Source organism: Nuphar pumila, chromosome 15, assembly GCF_984573655.1.
Source record: "Nuphar pumila chromosome 15, dmNupPumi1.hap1.1, whole genome shotgun sequence".
Lineage (NCBI taxonomy): Eukaryota > Viridiplantae > Streptophyta > Magnoliopsida > Nymphaeales > Nymphaeaceae > Nuphar > Nuphar pumila.
Window position 1 is genome coordinate 15281932 of NC_143263.1, and position 20576 is coordinate 15302507.

The 20576-nt window shown below is 38.1% G+C and overlaps 1 protein-coding gene across 2 annotated transcripts in view; it reads right to left on the minus strand.

The window, feature by feature from the left end:
• The window catches only part of CHR24 (chromatin remodeling 24), a 118724-nt gene that overhangs the window by 64819 nt on the left and 33329 nt on the right, over nt 1-20576 (minus strand). The window lies entirely within an intron of this gene.

A 20576-nucleotide genomic window follows, 5' to 3' on the forward strand; every position in this document is an offset into this window, starting at 1 on the left:
TAGTTGTATTCCTCTAAAAATGTTACATGAATTTGATTTATGTTTTTCTTGTCTGTTTGAATTGTTAGAGGAATTCGTACAAAGGATCTATGATTCTGACAGTGCATATTTTATGTTTTTCACAGCCTCAAAAGCCAAGTGATGAGACGGGCTGCTATAGAGAATTACGAGGATTGTGTGACTGCATTGACACTTTACTTTAGGACCTATGTCATAGGGACTCGACCAACTGGGTGTCACACCCGCGTCAACGCTACGCGGGGGCAGGTGCGCGTGCGGGTGCGGCACCCGGTGCTGTCAACCTAACCCTGGGAGCGGTCAACACACCCAGGGTCATTTATGTCCAACCTTTGGCACCACCGCACCCAAGTTTTTTGAAAGTACCGCACCCATGTGACATAATTTAAGACAGTGTCTCTATATTTTGCTTTATTTCATATTTTTTGCTTATTTGTTCTCAGACCTTATTGATTGATGAATAAAGTTATTTTGGTGGTGTAAGATCTCTTTTGGAGTGGATGTGTTATGACAGTAAGACTCCAGGGTCTCTGGGTTTGTTTCCACAATCGTTTAAAAAAAATGCACTTTTCCACGGGGATGAGTTGGGGTCGTTACACTCTCTTTCTTTGCCTCTTCCTCTCTTATAAATATTGGTGGGTGTACTTTGTAAAGTGAGAAAGTGATGGGTAGTTTAGTTGTGTATGAGTGTATTTTGTAGTGAGGTTGAATATATTTTAGATTTCTTATTAATGAAATTATTTATTCTCAAACTCTTGTATTCTACTTTTGTTTTTGTCTTGTTCGTATCCAAATGCATTGTGATATTGTAAAACCCACGGGTTCAAAAAAACAATTGTATCGAACTCGAGTTGGACCCGGATCCAGACCTGAGTCAACCCTACCCCCCCTGTTCCTTATTAGAACGCAGGGGAGGGGTCTCCCTTTTGCAAAAAGGGAAAATCCCTCCCGCAACAGCACCCCCTTCCCTCTGCGTACGTCGGCGACATTGCCCGACACCCCCCTCGTCGAGCATCCGACCACGGCCGACACCTCTTCTCCAGCCACCACTCCCCCTGCGAGCGACCCCCGAAATCCGCTCTCGACTCTCTCGCTCTCCCCTCTGCAGATACCCCTCCCTTGTCGAACCTTCCTCTTTGTTGGAAGTCGGACCCTGCCGCTTTGTTTTGCGGTAGGCAGGGGCAAAGCCCCTGCCTCCTTTTTTCCGCAGGCAAGGGCAAGGCCCCTGCCCCCCCCCACACACACACACACCTTTTTCAGCTGCCTCCTAATTTTGATAGGCAGGGGCTTCGCCTCTGCCTCCTTTCGATTTTTCTTGCAAGGGAGGGGGCGTCGGCCCTCCCTTTTCGCTTTTATCAAAGGAGGGGTGTTGTTGCCCCATCTCCTTTTCTAGCAAAACGGCGAGCAGGGGCATGCCCCTGGCCCTGTCTCCTTTCGGACCGGATTGCAGGCAAGGGTTGCGCCCTTTCCCCCTTCCTTTTGGTCAAGTCTGCAGGCAGGGGCTGCGCCTCTGTCCCTTTCCTTTCTATTGATCAGCAAGCATTGGTTGTGCCCCTGCCCCTTCCTCTTTTCCCCCATTGTTTGGCGGGCAGGGACGCAGCCCCTACCCCATTTGGGATCCCAACTCCTTTTTCTTTTAAATTGCAAGCATGTATGTGATTCTCACTTTTGCTCTTTCGCAGCTTGCGCAACGAATCCTACTCGTGCCCCGCAGCCCGAGTCCTTCATCACTTACATTTGAAGGCGTTCGCAACCCCGCAACTCTCCAAGGTAGGGAAAAGTTGCACAAAGAACAATGGATGAAATAAAATTAAGCAACTAAAACTAAAATGGGAAAAAATGACAAAGACATACATATAAATATGTATACGTATATCTATATACATATGCCTTTAACTCAAGGACGTGGTTTCGCGATCCTTGTCCTTTTTTATTCCTGTCTTTACTTGTTTTTTTTGTCATCGTGCTTTTTGTGCACAGCCTTTTGCTTTCGCATTTAACTTTTTTTATTTACTGCTTTCTGTTGCTGCCGTGCTTTTTGTGCACAGGCTTTTGCTTTTGCTTTCGCTTTTACTTTTGTCTTTACTTTGTCGTTGCGCTTCACTGCACAGGCTTGCTTACTTTATCGTCGCGCTTCAGTGCACAGGCTTGCTTTTGCATTTATTATTTCTGTATTTACTTTGACGTCACACTTTAGTGCACATGTTATTGCTTTCATATTACTATTTTCTATATTTACCTTGTCGTCGCGCTTAGCGCACAGGCTTGCATTTTTTATACTTGTGATTTCTTATATGCAAGCCTCACAGGGCACGCAGGAGCGCGTACCATTTTTGCTCTTTTCGAAAAAACATGAATTTGTGTACAGACACTACAGCCTCGAGAAGAGGATTCCTTGCACAGATTTCGGCTTCTCAAGCATGCAGTCTTGCAAAGCAAATCTTTAGAATATTGTGAGTTGTGAAATAGCAACTAGATTTTCGCAAGTCAGTACATTTGGGAGAAGTGTTTCAGATCCATGTTGATCTTATATCATGTATGTTGTATTTATGTTTCAAAAGACTAAACATGTCAAAATGAGTTATTTACATCATGTCTTTCTGAAACTTTGTGTTGGATATTCCTTTGATAAACACATACCCTTCTCATCGTAGCCACACTTTTAGACAGGTAAAGTATTGTTTGTACTATGAGTAGGATGAGAGGTTTGTGGTAACCTCGAAGCGTGCGAATGGCACATTGTGGAAATCATTTAGATAGTGATGTTTCGCCTTCAGAGGCAAGATGCTTGTATTGGTTTAAAGGACTAAAGCATGTCAAATGTAAATTAAAATGATTATATCAGTTCTTTCATAACACATTAAAGTTGAGGTTTCTTTTTGAGAAACTCATATCCATCTCATCATAGCCGTATTTTTAGACAAGTACGGTATGTTTTTACTACGATGATTGGATGAGAGGTTTGTAATAACCACACAACGTGCAAATGGCACAATGATGAAATGAAAATCACATAAATGATGATGATTCGCCTTCACAGGCAAGATGCTTGAGTGGGTTGAAAGACCAAAGCATATAGAATGGGTCTTCAGTTAAATAACACCTGACGCACCCATTTGACCTGTTGTCTTTTGTCAAGAGAGATGGTGGGATGGTACAAAAACTCTGATGGACAGGTTGTTAACAACCACCCCTCGGGCAAATAACTTGGCATCCCCAGTCATCGGAGCTAGGAGACGAGACTATAGAAAATTATCCTAAGTGGTAGATCTCATAGACTTCTACAGAAGTTAGATGTATCCTTTGCTATGTATGCCTTTGAAAATTCGCTCTCAGTCACTGGTCGTCCCCTTAAGAGCGGACTTAACTAACTACTCGGAGTATCTAAAATACATGGCATAATAAACCCCCAGATTAGTCTCAGTTGTTTTTACGTTTCGTGTTTTGTACGTACCGCAGACTAGCTAATATCGAAACAAAGTTATCATGCTCATTACCTGTTGAATCTAGATTGGTTCATATTACTTTTCGAATCTAGATTTGTTCACATTATTTGTTGAATTGCACATCATGTATTAATTGTGCATCATGTGTTAAATAACTGTTTATATCATATTTGTCGTATTACTGGTCGGACTGTGTATCATACATGAATTTAATGCATATGTTAGATTTGTTTGTATTACTTGTTGAATTGTATACCATGTGTGTATTTAATACATATGCCACATTTGTTCAGGTTACTTGCTGAGTTAGGTTATCATGTGTTAATTAACTTCTTATTACCTGTGTTAACTAACTTCTTATTAAGCAACCGCCTATGCTAGAATTATCTTATTTCTTGTTAAAAATTGATTATCGTGTGAAAATGAAATATATATGCCTAATATGGTTTTATATTGTCTTTTGCACCTATCAGCTTTTCATTAAACAGACTCATTTTATGGGTACAAGTGACGATTAGGTCAATACGACAAGCGATGGCACGATGACGTGATAGTATCAAGATGAGACTTTTTTTCGGATGTTTCGCTCTTGAGGATATTTCTGTAATTTTGCATAAAGGTTTCCATGAAAATTCCTCTTTTGTATAAACTTAAAATTATTAAAACTGCATTTCTTTTTAATCTATTCGGTTTGGAATGTACGGAGTTTCAAATCCGTTGTGTAAAGGAAAAGGTTTAACAAGTAATGCGCCCAAGGTTCGTTGACTTGTTTCAAAAATACCATTTTCTTCTAAATTACTATTTAAAACTCTGATAAACGAATGTTTTCAAGGCTTTCAAAATTTTTCTAAAAGTCACAAGATCAGAATTTTTGGGGCGTTACATATATGGCATTTGGACTTCATTTGCCTAATAAGATTTAGTTTGAGTATATTAGGTTTCGTGCCATTTTGTGACACAGATATTGTCATGCCCCAAAAATCTCAAACTTATAACTTTTTAGGAAAAATTTAAATACTTTGTAATCAATCCTTTTTCAGAGTTTAAAATGGCAGTTCAGCGGAAAATAGTGTTTAAAATAACAAGTCAACGGACTTTGGGCGCATTACAGGTGAACTTTCCGTTACACAATAGATTTGTATTTTCGTATAAGCATCGAAACCAAATAGATTCAAAACAAGGTTTTTTGATAATTAAAATTTATACAAAAGAGGGATTTTAAAAAAAAACCCTTATGCAAAATTATAAAACGTACTCAGGAACAAAACGTTGAAGAAAGAGTGGGATCCTAATATCATCACATCATCGCACCATCGCCTGTCGTACCAACCTAATCAGCACATATACATGTGAACACCCCAAATTTTCCAAAAAAATCCAAAAATTCTCTTTCTACCCCTGGGCCCATTCTCTGAATAAATCGGGTCAATCATTAATCAAAATTCCATTTATTTTCCGAATTCACGGAAATCCAGACTCAACTTTCATTTCTGACCCAATTTCTGATCCGAATCGGATATCTGGATCCAATTTTTATCTCGGACCTCTTATTCTTCAAAAAATCAAAAAAATCAATTCTTTGAATTTTCTCAGATGTTTTGTCTAGATTCGATCTCAAATTGCGATCCAAATCCAATATTTTCCGAAAATCTTGATCCAGATCCATTTTGAGGTTCATTTTCTGAAATAAATTCTGTATTTTTTTTCACAAAAACCTCATTTTAGAAAAATCTTAAAGTCTTAAAACAAGAATTTTGTAAAAAAGCTTCAAAACCTCGTCTGTATCCCATCTCTTGAAAATCCTTAGGTTTTTCCTCATATTTTCCTTGTGATTTTAAGATTTTTCTCAAAAACATAAAGAATCTAAAAGGAAATAGCCCTTTTTACTCCTTTTTCTGAAAAAAAAAACTTGAAAATGAACCCCTATTTGGAAATTTTAAAAAATCATAAGGGTCGATCTGGAAGAAAGCCTAACGGCCTTCTGTTATAAAACAGAGGCCGATCGTCTCTTCCTCTTCATCCGTTATCACCCCACCATCTGGCGATCTGCTCCTCCTTCTTCACTCCCTCTTCTTCTTCATTTTGGGTTCTCAAAGGAGTCCCATAGCAGAACGCCATTCTTTTCCTCCCTCTTTCAAAAACCCTGCAACACCAAGCGGAAGGAGGTCGATTGCCTTCCACCCCCGCACATTCCTTCTTCTTCCCCTTTCCTTCTTATTTCTCTTCTGGTTTTCCCCCATCGACCAAAAAACGATCCTCCTTACAACAAATAGCTAAGGTAAGAATCCTTCCTGACTTTTTTTTCCCTGGTTTTCCTCGATTCCTCTTGCTCCCACTGAAGCACCCGTGATAGCATTGATTTGCTTATAGCAGATCAATCTATCCAATGTGCAATATTAACGGAATGGCCCATTCCAACACTTTTTTTTTTGGTTTGTTTTCTTTTTTTCCTTTTTTTTCTCTTTTCATTTCTTTTGCTGTGTGGGAATTCTGGTTCCCTTGTGATAAATCGGCGTGTGTTTTCTTTTATTCATTTTGATTATCAATATGCATTTTGATTTCTCATTTTAGTGTTGGATTCATGTTTTTTTTTACCGTATTCTTGTTTTGAAATATCATCTATATTTCCATTTCCGTATTCTGTTGGTATATTTTCAATTTCTGGAATGTCGTTTTCATCATTAGCATCTTCCCTGTATTTCTGCTAAAATGTTCCACGCATCTCCTTTATTTAGATCTTATGGCTCATTTAATTTAGTGGTTTCCCTTGTTATTTTCCCTATCATTAGTCGTTTTGATTCATATCCTCCATACTGATTCATCTGCATCATATTCACAAAGCTTCATCACATTCGGATATGTTCATTAGATTTCATGTCATTTTACCAAAATGATGTTGCTAACTCATTCGTTGTTGATCTCTGTTGTATTTTGAGAGATAATGGTTACAGTAAGAGTCATCCGAATTTGTTCTGTTTTAAAACTTCTGTGATTGACCCGTTGTCATCTCACTTTGATCATAACGCAGTATTGTCGATATTTTCAAATGTTTGTCGTGCTATGCTCGCTGTGTTAAAAAAAAAAAGAGGGAAAACAAATGGATGCATATTTGATTTGCTCAAAGCCAATCGAATTTTGGTCCACTTCACTAAAGCAAGATGCTAGCTCCTTTTACATTTAATTTTATCATGAAGTCTGGATTATGGCTCCTGCGTATTTCGCATAAACACCTTATGCTTATCAATTCTATATTGAATTCAATCATGATGGTTCAGTCAGGAAACATGAGCTGATCGTCTTCCTGATTCTCGCTTGGGTATCGCTGATCGCTCTGATTTTCAGCATAAAGTCGAAGTGTTATAGCATTAACCTGAGCTTCCAAGCGTGAGCACACCATAACATAGGTCTGTTGGTATATCATCTTAGCATCTTGTTACAAGCATTTTAGATATTGCATTTTTCCTTTTATCAATCCATCGCATCCTATCTTCCGTCCATCATCCTGTATGTAAAAACACCTGCAAACGGCACTATTCCAGGCCATGTGTATATCCCCTGCTACCATCCACGTTGTAGGTCCACCTTCACTTCCTCATTGGTATGTGCTCAAGCACTTGTATCAGCCACAACGACCACCGCCAAAGCTGTTGCAGCAGCTATATCAGCAGAACATGGGACACAAATGATTCTGTAAAAGTGAGCCCCAATCCTGCTTACCTTTGGGTTGTGAAGACTCAAGGACTGAATGAGGATGGCATTGATATGCTCCGTGTTAAAATGTAAAACTGTACATATATGTATATATAATAATATTATATTATATATATATATAAATACATTTTTCATTTCTTTTATTTCTGTAATTTTTTTCCTTTATTTTTATTTTTTGTCTTTATGTCATCTAGTTCAGTTTGAACTAGAATGATTGTTGCTAGTCAAGTCCTGTCCAGACTTGACTAGCAATAGAGCTGTTGGACTGACACATTCCAACAGCTCTAAATAGAGCTGTTGGATTGTGCCCAACAGCTCTATTGAGTCCTCTTTCAGCTGTGTATTTAAAGGGGTGCAGCCCCTCTTGTATTTTACTCCAATGCTTCTTAAGCAATTGGTTTTTCATATCAATAAAGAATACATTTTTATTTTTATTTTGTTTCCAGTTATACCCTTTTTAAGGGTTATGCTTTAGTGTCATTCTTGACACTTGCTCTTGTTAATCTAAGCTCGTGTTTCGAAGATCCCCATTTCATTTCATGGTATCAGAGCCGCAGAAGTACTAAATCTTGAGGAAAAGCTGCCTCGGTTTCCGTGCCCGTTTGCAAAAGTGTTCGCCACTTGAAGAGAAGTGTTTTATCACTTCATTGGAGAAGATTTCACATCTTGTTGTATTTTTTTTTTCTTTTCTTTTCTTTCTTTTTCATTTTCCTTCTTGTTTCTCTTTTATCCCTATTCTTTCTCTCCTTGTAATCGATGGATGACAATGATAAAGTCACCATCATGCCTATGAAACTAAGTGATACGAACTATGTAACATGGGCTTCAATCATGAAGCACCATATATGGGGAAAAGGCTTATGGGGGATTGTGGATGGTTCCGATTCGGAACCTAAGCTATCTCTTACTAAAAAGGAGGGAGATAAAGAGGTCCTTCTATCGGAAGAAGAGAAAATCAAGGCTATTGCCTCATACGAGAAGAAATGGAAAGAATGGAGAATATCTCATGCGAAGATAATGTCATGGCTTATCAATAGCGTTGACATTAAAAAATGCTCAAGTCTTGCCAAATTTGATCATGCCGATAAGGCATGAGAATACCTTAAGAATATGTATTCCCTTAAAGATATTGCACACGTGTGCAACCTCCAAGAAAAAGTTCGAATGATGACACAAGGAGACAAAACTATTCGTGAATATTACAATGGGTTGTCCGAACTTTGGGAAGAACTTTCCCTTTTAGAACCAAAGTGGCATTGTGCCGAAGACATCGAGCTTCGTCAGAAACAACTCGATGCTGAACATTTTTACCAGTTTATCACTGGATTAAGGCCGGAATTTGAAACCACTAAATCGGCCCTACTTCACCGGGGAAAAATTCCTTCTATTGTTGAAACTATTGAAGAGTTAACAATGGAAGAAAATCGTCTCCGGAAAGGTTCTTTAAAAATTGAAGATGATTCTGTTTTAGCCGTGTCTAGACCAGGGAATCATGTTCGATCATATAGGCCTCCTCACTTTAACCGACAAAATGGTGACTATGATAAGAAGAAAGTTATTTGTCATCACTGTCATGAACCGGGACACTACAGGCCACAATGTCTCAAACTTAAGGAGCTGAGAGAAAAAAGAGCTGCAATTGCTGGATCGGAGCCTAAAGATCAGGATGCACCAGTTTCCCTGGCCCAACTAATGGAGATTCTTCAACCTCTCATCAAAGGTGCCTCTTCCTCATCTGAAGCTTCAACCGGCGCAGCAGCCTCATCTTTTTCTGATTTAGGTAAAATTTCTTGGCTTCTTGACTCTGGTGCATCTTTTCATATGACCCCAAATAATCAAAGTCTATCCAAATGTGTTAAAAATAAAACAAGTGTGTCAAAGGTCTTTACTGCTGATGGGACTTCTCTTGAAATAGAAGGAATAGGAAATTTTGAAAAAATTTATAAAACAAAAATTTTTTTTATTTCAGAAATTAGACATGTTCCCAAATTAAATTTAAATCTTTTATCTGTATCTCAAATTTCTGATTATAGGTGTAATATTTCTTTTTCTTCTCATGGTTGTTGGGTACAGGATCGCCAGTCAGGCAAGCTGATTGGGGAAGGCCATAGAGAAGGAGAACTCTATTACATGGATTTTTTAGAAATGCCGAAGAAAGCTTTTTGTTATAATATTCAAAAAATAGAGTTGGAACTGTGGTATAAGAGACTTGGTCACCCACATATAGCCAAAATCCAACATTTTCCAAAACTAGGGAAATTTTGTAACTCTGAATCATTTGATTGTAAAGATTGTATTCTCGGCAAAATGAAAAGATTACCATTTCAGAACAGAACCTTTTTCTCTTCAAGACCACTTGAATTAATACACTCGGATGTTTGGGGTCCTGCACCAGTAATTTCTAAAGGAGGATTTGTTTACTATGTTATTTTTGTCGATGATTTCTCCCGACATACGTGGATGTACTTTCTCAAACATAAGTCTGAAGTATTTTCATACTTTCAAACTTTTCATAATATGGTTAAAAACAAGTTTCAAAATGATATTACTATTTTTCGCACAGATTCAGGGGAGAGTTTTTATCCACAGATTTTCAAAATTATCTTAAATTGCATGGCATCACACATCAAAGATCTTGTCCTTATACACCTCAACAAAATGCTGGCAGAACGAAAACATCGCCATATTATAGAAACCACTAGGACTTTATTAATAGCAAATCAAGTCCCGAAAGACTTTTGGGCAGAAGCTGCCTTAACTGCCACCTATCTCATTAATAGGATGTCATCTTCTTCGTTACAAAATATCACTCCCATTGAAAAACTTATGAACATTTCTCCAGACTACTCTAGACTAAGAATATTTGGGTGCAAATGTTTCATATTTACTGACAAAAATGATAAACTTTCCCCTCGTGCGATTCCCTGTGCCTTTTTAGGATATGCTGAAAACCAGAAAGGTTATAGATGTTTTGACTTCAAAAATAATAAACTATATGTGTCTAGAAATGTTTCCTTTCTTGAAAAGGAGAGCTTCTTTGATTTTAGAAAATTAAAAGACGTCACTGAGTACTCCTTTTTGCTAGATCTAACATCAACATCTGATGAATATGACCTTGACTGTAACTTTGATGATGATCAAAGAATTATTGATCTTAATGTTGAAAATGAAGAAGTTCATAGAGATACTAGTATTCAATATTCCAGGCGACAAGAGTCTAATCCTCCATGTGCACTTGAGAAATATTCTAACATTCCAACTAGACAATCAACCCGAATCTCGAGGCCTCCAGGAAAGTTTGTATCATACGAGTCTTTCTCACCCACATATAGGGCAGTTATTGCATTAATTCACTCATATGAAGAACCATTCACATATTTTCAAGCAAAAAATGATATCAAATGGATAGAAGCCATGAAAGCTGAATTAGATGCACTTGAAAAGGCTTCTACATGGAATATTCAAGATCTTCCTTCAGGGAAGAAAACTATAGGATGTCGATGGGTTTATAAAATTAAAACCAAGAGTGATGGTACTCTTGAAAGATATAAAGCCCGTTTAGTAGCCAAAGGTTATGCCCAAGAATATGGGATTGATTATGAAGAAACCTTTGCTCCGGTGGCTCGTATGACTACTGTCCGAACCTTAATTGCCTTAGCTTCTATCAAAAAATGGTCTATTTTTCAAATGGATGTCAAAAATGCTTTTTTAAATGGAAAGCTAGTTGAAGAAGTATATATGGAACCCCCTCTTGGTCTAAGTATTCCTAAGGGTAAAGTCCTTCGCTTAGAAAAAACTCTTTATGGACTTAAACAAGCACCAAAAGCTTGGTATGATAGGTTTAGTCGTGTTATGATTGATATTGGTTTTCAATTCTGTTTAACTGACACTGCTTTGTTTATTAAGAATTCTGATGCAGGGATCATTGTGCTTCTTCTCTATGTGGATGATATGATCATCACCGGAAGCGATAAACAGGGAGTTGAAACAATCAAAACACTTCTTAAATCTCATTTTGAAATGACTGATTTGGGTTTGTTGAGATATTTTTTAGGCATTGAAGTTGCTTATTCTCCTAGAGGATATTTATTATCTCAGACTAAATTTGCTTTTGATATTGTTTTCAGGTCTGGTATTACTGATGATAAGAAAGTCGACACTCCAGAAGTTGTTAATGTTAAAATGAAGATTGATGATGGAGAACTTCTTGCAGACCCTACTCCTTACAGACAGCTTGTCGGGGTACTTTCCTATCTATCAATTACCAGACCAGATATAGCAGATGTTGTTCATACAGCAAGTCAATTTCAACATGCTCCTACTTCTGTTCATATGGGAGCAGTCATGTGTATTATCAGATACATCAAGTCCTCTCTTTCACGAGGACTTTTCTTATCTTCCTCCTCTTCTCTTGATTTAATTGCATATACTGATGCTGATTGGGGAGGTGATCCCAATAACAGACACTCAACCACTGGCTTTTGTGTCTTTTTAGGGGAATCATTAATCTCGTGGAGGTGTAAAAAGCAGCAGAAGGTATCTCTCTCATCCACCGAAGTTGAATACAGAGTCATGGCAACCACGACCATGGAAGTAGTTTGGCTCCGACGACTGCTTGCTGACATGGGAGTTGAAGCAACAAAGGCTTCACAAATGTGTTGTGACAACAAAAGTGCGATCTATATTGCCAGTAACAGAACATTCCACGAACGCACCAAACACATCGAAATGGATTGTCACTACGTCAGAGAGGAATATCTACACGGGATAATTGATCTGCCATATGTCACTTCAGAATATCAACTAGCAGACTTTTTTACAAAGCCTCTTGCTGCTCCCCGATTTCACTTTCTCTTAGACAAACTTTCGCTCATTGTACCGTAAGTTTGAGGGGGAGTGTTAAAATGTAAAATTGTACATATATGTATATATAATAATATTATATTATATATATATATATACATTTTTCATTTCTTTTATTTCTGTAATTTTTTTCCTTTATTTTTATTTTTTGTCTTTATGTCATCTAGTTCAGTTTGAACTAGAATGACTGTTGCTAGTCAAGTCCTGTCCAGACTTGACTAGCAATAGAGCTGTTGGACTGACACAGTCCAACAGCTCGAAATAGAGTTGTTGGACTGTGCCCAACAGCTCTATTGAGTCCTCTTTCAGCTGTGTATATAAAGGGGTGCAGCCCCTCTTGTATTTTACTCCAATGCTTCTTAAGCAATTGGTTTTTTATATCAATAAAGAATACATTTTTATTTTTATTTTGTTTCCAGTTATACCCTTTTTAAGGGTTATGCTTTAGTGTCATTCTTGACACTTGCTCTTGTTAATCTAAGCTCGTGTTTCGAAGATCCCCATTTCATTTCACTCCGAAGAGCAGTATATCCAAGCATAAGAATTATGAGTAACTGAAAGTCATACAGAACGACAGCAGATCAAAAACCTGCTGCTATGCAGTTAGTGGAATTCAGATGTGACCATCAATCAAGAAATGGGCATTGGTGGTTTATCACAGCATGAGATAAGACATTCAGTTAAATCTGAATCTTCAGCAAAAGATATGGGTTTATCCCATCTGAGAGTGGGTTTAACCGAGGATGGATACTTCTACATGGTACTGGAAGTTTAATTTCTTTTAAAAATCAAAAGTTGATGCAAAGTCTGGAGCTTGACTTCGACCTCCCTCTTTCTCTTAATGCATCCTGCACCCATGGTTATCATTCTCCACTAGCTTGTATATCTTTTATTTTATTTATTTATTTTTACATTGCAACACCATCTAGATAGATATGTTTTCCCATTTCTCATAGTATATCCACTTCAAGCTATTATACAGCACACTGCTACATCTACAATATGTGCATCGCCTTTCATCACTACCCTCACCATTTACTTATGCACCTACACATCATATGTTATACTCACTTCCCTGTTAACACATCTCCATCGTCCCCATCACTTGCACTGATACACAGTGTTCACATGTCTCATCTCTCTCTCCACCATTCACCATCACCCAAAAGCACCTACCTTCTTTCACCACTGGTACAACCATTGTTGTATTTTCATTCCTGTCATGTTCCCTGCATCTCCAGCTATGACTCCATCCCAGCCCATTTATTGCTATATTCCACACTTCACTAACCTCTGCTACGGCATATTACCACTACCCACTTCACACCATGTCTCCACAACCCTACATTCACCCCTGTGAACTACACTATTCACTCCATTATGCTAATCACCTGTACTCTTCATTCCAGCTTCACAAACATACCTGCTGCAATTCAATATAGTACGTGAAACACTTGACTGATGTCACTCTCTTCTCTGTTGTAGTTCCCCCACCAATATTCCACCATTGTCTATTTCACCACTTCATATCCACACAGCACCGTCTCATGTGCTGATCACTGTCACACCATCATTTCCAGTCTCTTCCATTTGTACCTTCACTGTCACTCATACTTCAGCACAGTCATCACTGACATAACACTTCCTCACCCATCTCAATACCACACAGCAGCATCCATCCCTCCTGCTGCACAGAAACATATCCTTCCACCTTCATTGCTACCCTTTCCATCCTCACTATCATACAACCAATACTGTCCTCAATTCCCAGCTCTTCAAACAACTACCCTGTTACAACCACAGACTTTTACTCCACTTGCTGTCCAGCATACCCCTTGTACCACTTACCATACTTAACACCTCATACCCACTCATATACCATATCACCTATACAATGTCACTTTCATCATCGGTACCTACCACCCTGCTGCCACCAGTCCCTGCACCATCGCTTCATTCAACATACACTATTTCTCTGCCACTTCCAGCCACTCCATTACAACCCTTCACAGCTACCTATCTACTGTCTCCCACCTACATGCATATACTATCATATACATCTTCCCAAGTATGTTTTTCATTAACTTAGGAATTAATGTGCATATACCTTCAATAGATATATATATTTTGTCAATAGTTTAGCATGCCACATAGGTATTATCATATCCATTTTTCATCAATTTAAAATGTTATCCATGCATTTCAGATATACATGTTCCCCATTTATCCCTTAGACATACACATGCATGTTAGTTTTCCCATATGATATTCCTTCTCCATATTATTTGTTCTAACTTGAGATTTTGCAGGAATTATGTAGAAAAGGTCATTCACCCCTTTAGTTTAGGAAATTTTAATTTTAATCCAATTCAAAGTTGTAATAGCTAGTGGTTAATGAGAATTTTACATTTTTTGTATTAGATTAGAATGTATGAGCACATAAATATTACTTGTTTCATATTAATTTTCTCTTTTATTTCAAAAATTCACGAATGGAAACATGAATGGCACGTACACCATTCTAATAAAAGGTGATTTAAATCCTAAGTTGACGATTTGCATCAATGGCCATAGTCAAGGTGTGAACAAAACTTAGGATTTTCATGTTTAATCGAATAACATTGGATCCACACTGGATCCCTTTTCAAAAATCATCATTTTTTTTATATTTTTCTTCTTTATCAGAGTTTAACTTAAAATCAGTCCAAAATATATATCAATGGTCATAGTCAGGATATATTGAGAGTTAATTTCATTTTAAACTCTATAAAGGCACCAAAAAATGTATTTTATTCTTCATGCGAATTTAAATCCAGATTATTATATAAAACATTCAATGACCATAGTTAGGAATGTATTATATTTTCAATCTTATTTCAATTCATTTAAAAAAATGAAATATGCTTTTCAAAATCCAATTTTAAATTCTTTTAATTCATTCATCATTTAGGATAGAATTGCATCATTCTTTTTCAAAATCCAAGTGATTTCGAGATAATTCTTCAAATACCTTCTTCATTTTTCAAATCAATTCTTATCTATGAATTCAAAATCAATTTTATCTCATTTCAAAATTCAAAATTCAATTTTCAAAGTCCAATTTGACTTTGAAATTTCGAATTCATTATTAATATTCAAAATCCAACTCAAATCAAATTTCAAAGTTCAATTCAACTTTGGAGTTCCAAATTCATTTTCAGGATTCAATTTCAAACTCAATTCAACATCTCAGATCAAATCTCAAAGTTCAATCTAAACTTTGAAGTTCCCAGATTCATCTCTTGATTTCAAAAACACAAGTTTAAAATAAAGTTTACTCTTTATTTTTCAAACTCTCCAAAGTTCTATCCAAAGATTGAGTCTTGATTCTCAACTCAAAATCAATGTTTTAAGATTGATTCTGAATCTCAAAATCTGATTTTTCCGTAAAAATTAAAGCCTGCTTTTAAATTCAAATCTGGATTTCCAAAATCCAGATCCATCTTCAAAGTCCCATTTTGGATTTTCAAAGTCCCATTTTGGATTTTCAAAATCCAATTTCATTTAGGATTCCAGATTTCGGATTCAACTCCATTTTGGATTCCAAACTTCGAATCTAATTTCATTTAGGGTTCCAGAATTTAGATTTAATCCCATTTAGGATTTCGGATACAACTCCATCTTGGATCCCAGACTTCGGATCCAATTCGATTTAGGATTCAGACTTCGGATTCAAATTACATTTGGGATTTCAAAACCAATTCTACTCCCAATTCCATATTTCAAATCCAATTCTATCTTGATTTTCATATTTCAAAACCAACTCCATTTTCAGATCCCATCTAGATTTCTTAAATCCAATTCTATTTTCAAATTCCATTTGGATTTCTTAAATCCAAGCTTCATTCTGATTTCGAACTTTAAATCTGGAATTCAATTTCATTACAAAATTCCATCTCCACTTCGAAATTCAGATTCAAAATTCAAATTCAAAGTCCATTTTGACTTTGAAACATCATTTTCTTTTCCTACCTCAGCTTCAAAATTCCCCTTTCTCCTCATTCTTTTCAAATCAAGATTTATTTTCCCAACTCTGATTATTTCAAGACTTAGAATTCCAAATATCTTTTCAGATCTATCTCAAGTTCTAAGTTAGATTCAACTTTCAAAAATCATTTCTTCACTCCATTATCACATTCATTTCAGAATCACTTGGAGAATCTCAATTTTTCAAAAGTGTTTTCTCAAAAGCATACATTTTTGCATTTGCATTACACAAGCATGATTCTTTGTGCATTTTAGACTTAGGATAAATTCTTAGATAATATTTAGGCAAAGTAAAAAGGAATAAATTTGATCCTTGGTTTGATTACCCCTGGTAAAGGCGCCAGGAACGATCGAACCTCGTACCGACGAGCGAACCCCATCTCCCTTTTTCCCACAAATATTTTAAAAACGGAGGCGAGTAATCTTTCAAAATATTTTCAAAATTAAGGTCAAGTGAGACCTTCGCAAAAGAGTTCATCTCTCTCTTCTTTTCTTCTCTCTTCTCTCTTCTTTTTCTGTCTTTTATTTTCTCCTTTAAAAAGAGAAATAGAGGTTAGAAAGGAAAAGAGAGGAACCAAGAGGAATTTTTTTTGCGATGATCACAATACCCCATAAAACGGGTCAAACTTATAGAAATATGGTAAGTGTATAGATATCAAAATTCAGAACAAGACTAACATATACGTTGTTCCTTTCGTGATATGTGTAGTTCAGAATAAGCAAAATGATCATGATAATCTTGTTTCGATATTAACTATCCTGAGAGTACGCACAGGAGAAACGTAGAAACAATTGAGACTATCAAGGGGTTTGTTATTCTATGTATTTTGATACCCCGGATAACTAACTAAATTCACTCCTAAGGGGACAGCCAGTAACCGATAGAGAATTCCCCAGAGGCATACATGACAAGGGATGCATCCAAACTTCTGCAGAAGTCCATGGAATCTACCACCTACGATAATTTTTGATAGCCCCATCCCCTCACTCCGATGACCGGGGACACCGAGTCAATTGCTACTCGAAAAGCGTAGTTGTTAATAATTTTTCCATCAGAGTTTTTGTATCATCTCATCCTCTCCCTTGACGAAACCAAAGAGACGAATGGGCATGTACGATTCTGTTTTTATTTGACGACCCATTCTACACACTCTAGTCTTTCAAACCAAATCAAGAATCTTGCCTATAAAGTTGAATCATCACCATTTATGTGACTTTCTTTTAATCATCGCACAATTTCACAGTACGAAGTTACCATAAACCTCTCATCCAATCATCGTAGTACTAACATGTTGTGCATGTATGATAGTCCCACCACGATGAAAGGGATATCGGTTTTTCACAAAAAAACACCAATATCATTTAAAAATTTTCATAGTCTCGTGCTTTAGGCTAGGAATATCTGAGTCATTTCGAATACCAAAACAAAGGACCGAACGTACATACCACTTAGGGCTACGTAGTCGAAGCCTTTTCGTTACGCAGGTTTGAGGGAAAGACTAGATTGTGAAAACTCAAACGCCAAATACTTGTTTTGTTTTTCAAGACAATGAATAATACGAGCTTTAAATTTTCACATGTGAAAACCTTTTAAAAATAGACTAAGCGAGAATGCGCAAATCTGCGTCTTTAAATGTAGTCATAATCTGAAGTAGGCTGGAGTACGCGTACCTTATAAAGTCATATATATATAGCATGGTTGTTAGTCGAGAAAGCAGGAGCGAGAAGCGATACGAAAAGCGGGAGCGGGAAGCGAGGCACTTTCAAAATTTTAGGAAGCGTGGGACGACTTAGAAGTGAATCATGAACCGTCTCGTAAGCGAACCAGAAGCGACCTAGGAAGCGAGGGAAAGCAAAAAAAGAGAAAAAAATAAAAAATAGGGAAAGTGAGGGGGAAGCTTGCTTCCCATTTATAGGAAGCGTGTTTGCCATAAAAGTAAAGCATGCTTCCCAAAAAAAGGGAAACGCTTCCCTGCACGTTTCGGAAGCGCGACGTTTCACACTTCTGAAACGTGCTTCGAGAAAGCACACTTCCCCATATGCCTAGGCACTTCCGGTAACTCTGGTATATAGAATATATATATAGTAAAACGTAAGCCTATGTATATTAAAGCACGACAGCAAAGTAAAAGACATAAAACAAGGCCCGATATGCAAAACCACACATTGAGCTAAATAAATAGCTTAAGCGACGTACGATATACGAAACCGTACATCGACTAAATAAATTGCGTAAACAGTAGCATGTGCACATAACAGCATAGCGGCAAAGTAAATAACATAAATTTTAAATGAATAAGAATATGCAAAATTGCGTCCTTGAGTTAAAATCATATATATATATATATATATAAAAGTTGGAAGTATTTTGTCATTTGTCCTCGTATGCAACTTTCTCCTACCTTAGAGATGGCCAGACTCGCTGACGATTCTAAGCATAGGTTTTTAAGGACTCATGCCATGGTAAGTGTGTCGCTTCCACTGTGCCGGCGTGGAGCGCTAAAAAGATTATGTTGTGTTGCATAAAGAATGGTGTTAAAACTTTAACGTGACGATGATTGCATCGCAGGGGTCAAACCTGAACTCATTTCGAGCCGACTGGACCAAGCCAAGCTCGGTACAAGAAGCGGGGGGTAAAGCTTGATTGAGCTAGGCTCAGTTTGCTAACTGAGTCGGCTCAGTCTGAAAGTGGAGACCGAGCTTAGCTCGGTTCTAGCCAAGCATAGCTCAACTGGCTACGCGACCAACGGGAGGGAGTGGGCTTTGTGGCCTGGTCTCAATCTTGTGACAGCAAGGTGGAGGCTGACAAGGAGCTATAAGGGAGCGACAGGGTCCGGACACGACAAGGCTCTCACCCTCTTTGGCGCCCCTGATTAGGGTTGTATTCCCAAACAACCCGACTGGTTGGCAGTGCCTCGTGTCGCGACAGGGGAGTCGACACCCCCTGTTGGCTGTCTCAAAAAAGTAGCTGCAGCCTACGGCTGCTGCTGAGAAAAGAGAAGGAAGAGGGTGTTGCAGCAGCTGCCCCTGTCAGGGCTCAGCTCGGTTGAGAGGGGAGCACAAAGGGGTGCGACAGGGTAGTCGACACCCCCTGTCGGCTATCCCGGTAAGGTAGCATCAGCAGCTTACGGCTGCTGCTGAGAAAAAAGGAGGAGAAGGGTGATCGGCACAATCCCTTTAGGCGAGCCAGAGCCACCCTCGCAGGTGACTCTGGCCTGCCTACCGTAAAAGTAGAAGAGAAGGGGAGGGAAGAGAGAGGGAGCAGTAGTTGTTCGGCTACTGCTGTCTTCGGGGAAACAGGAAAGGAAGGGCCTGCTTCTGGCAAGGAGGCGGCACCAGGTGGTGCCGCTACCACCGAGAGAGAGAGTGGGGGGGGGGGGGGGGAGCAGCATACTTGAGGGCTGTCGGGAGGGCTCCAGCGAGGTGTGTCGGTGCGCCTGCGAGAGGAAGAGGGAAAGCTCGGGGTGAGCAAGGAGGCGTCAGGTTCAGGGTCGAGTCGAGAGAGGGGAGAGGGATCGTGTTTTTATAAAAGAAAACCCCGTGCAGGGGGTTTAAATAGATCGCGAGGGAGGGTGTAAAGACCTAGATCCGGGTTGGATCCAAAACTTTTTTTTTATTTTTTTTAACTATATCCAACATGCTATCCCTAACAGGCATAGCTAGTAGATCATGGTGTTTTAGAAAGAAGTTCACAAGGGTCTGGCTCAGTTGTGTATATTGCACACACATGAATAATATTTATATGCTGGTAGAATAGCGGCTCTTATAAAAAGAAGGGTGCAAGGGTGTGGCACGATTGTGTATATTGCACACACATGCACATATAACATTTGTGATATAATATGTTTAATACATACGCAGGGTTGTGCTAAAATATGTACGAAAATTGGTAAAATATTTGAAAAAACATACCATGCAAAAAATGTAGACAATATGAATGTTTATAGAGCATCCAGAAGTATCAGCTTTGACCAGTACGCTGGACAATTTTAAAGCATCTGTGTTGCATAGGCCTCTATATATGTCCTTTCAGACATGAATCCATCAAGAGACACCAGGCATGACTATTTGCAAATTATATAGTGAAATGATATAATATTTTGAAACATTTGCTGGAGCTGAAGTAGAATTCAGTTCAGGATCTCTTCACTTCAGTAGGCTGATAAGTCTTTTGTATCAATTTGAAATAATGAACACCTTCCATAGTGATCTTCTAGGAGAAGTTTATAGGTTACAGCCACCTAGATATACCATTAAGAGTGTTTCAAAACTAAAAAGTGCTTGCACATTAAAGCAATCTGTAAGAGCACCATTCTGTGGAAAACTCAGTGATGCTTATAAGGATCAGGTACACACAAATGTGTGTAAAGTTCAGTTCAATGACATCAACATAAGGTACACACAAAAAAATTGTGTTTAAGGGGCAAATGATGTACCATAATCAAGTCATCAATGATTACATATTCAACAAACCTTGAACGTTGTTGACATGGCTAAGTCAGAGAGAGGGGC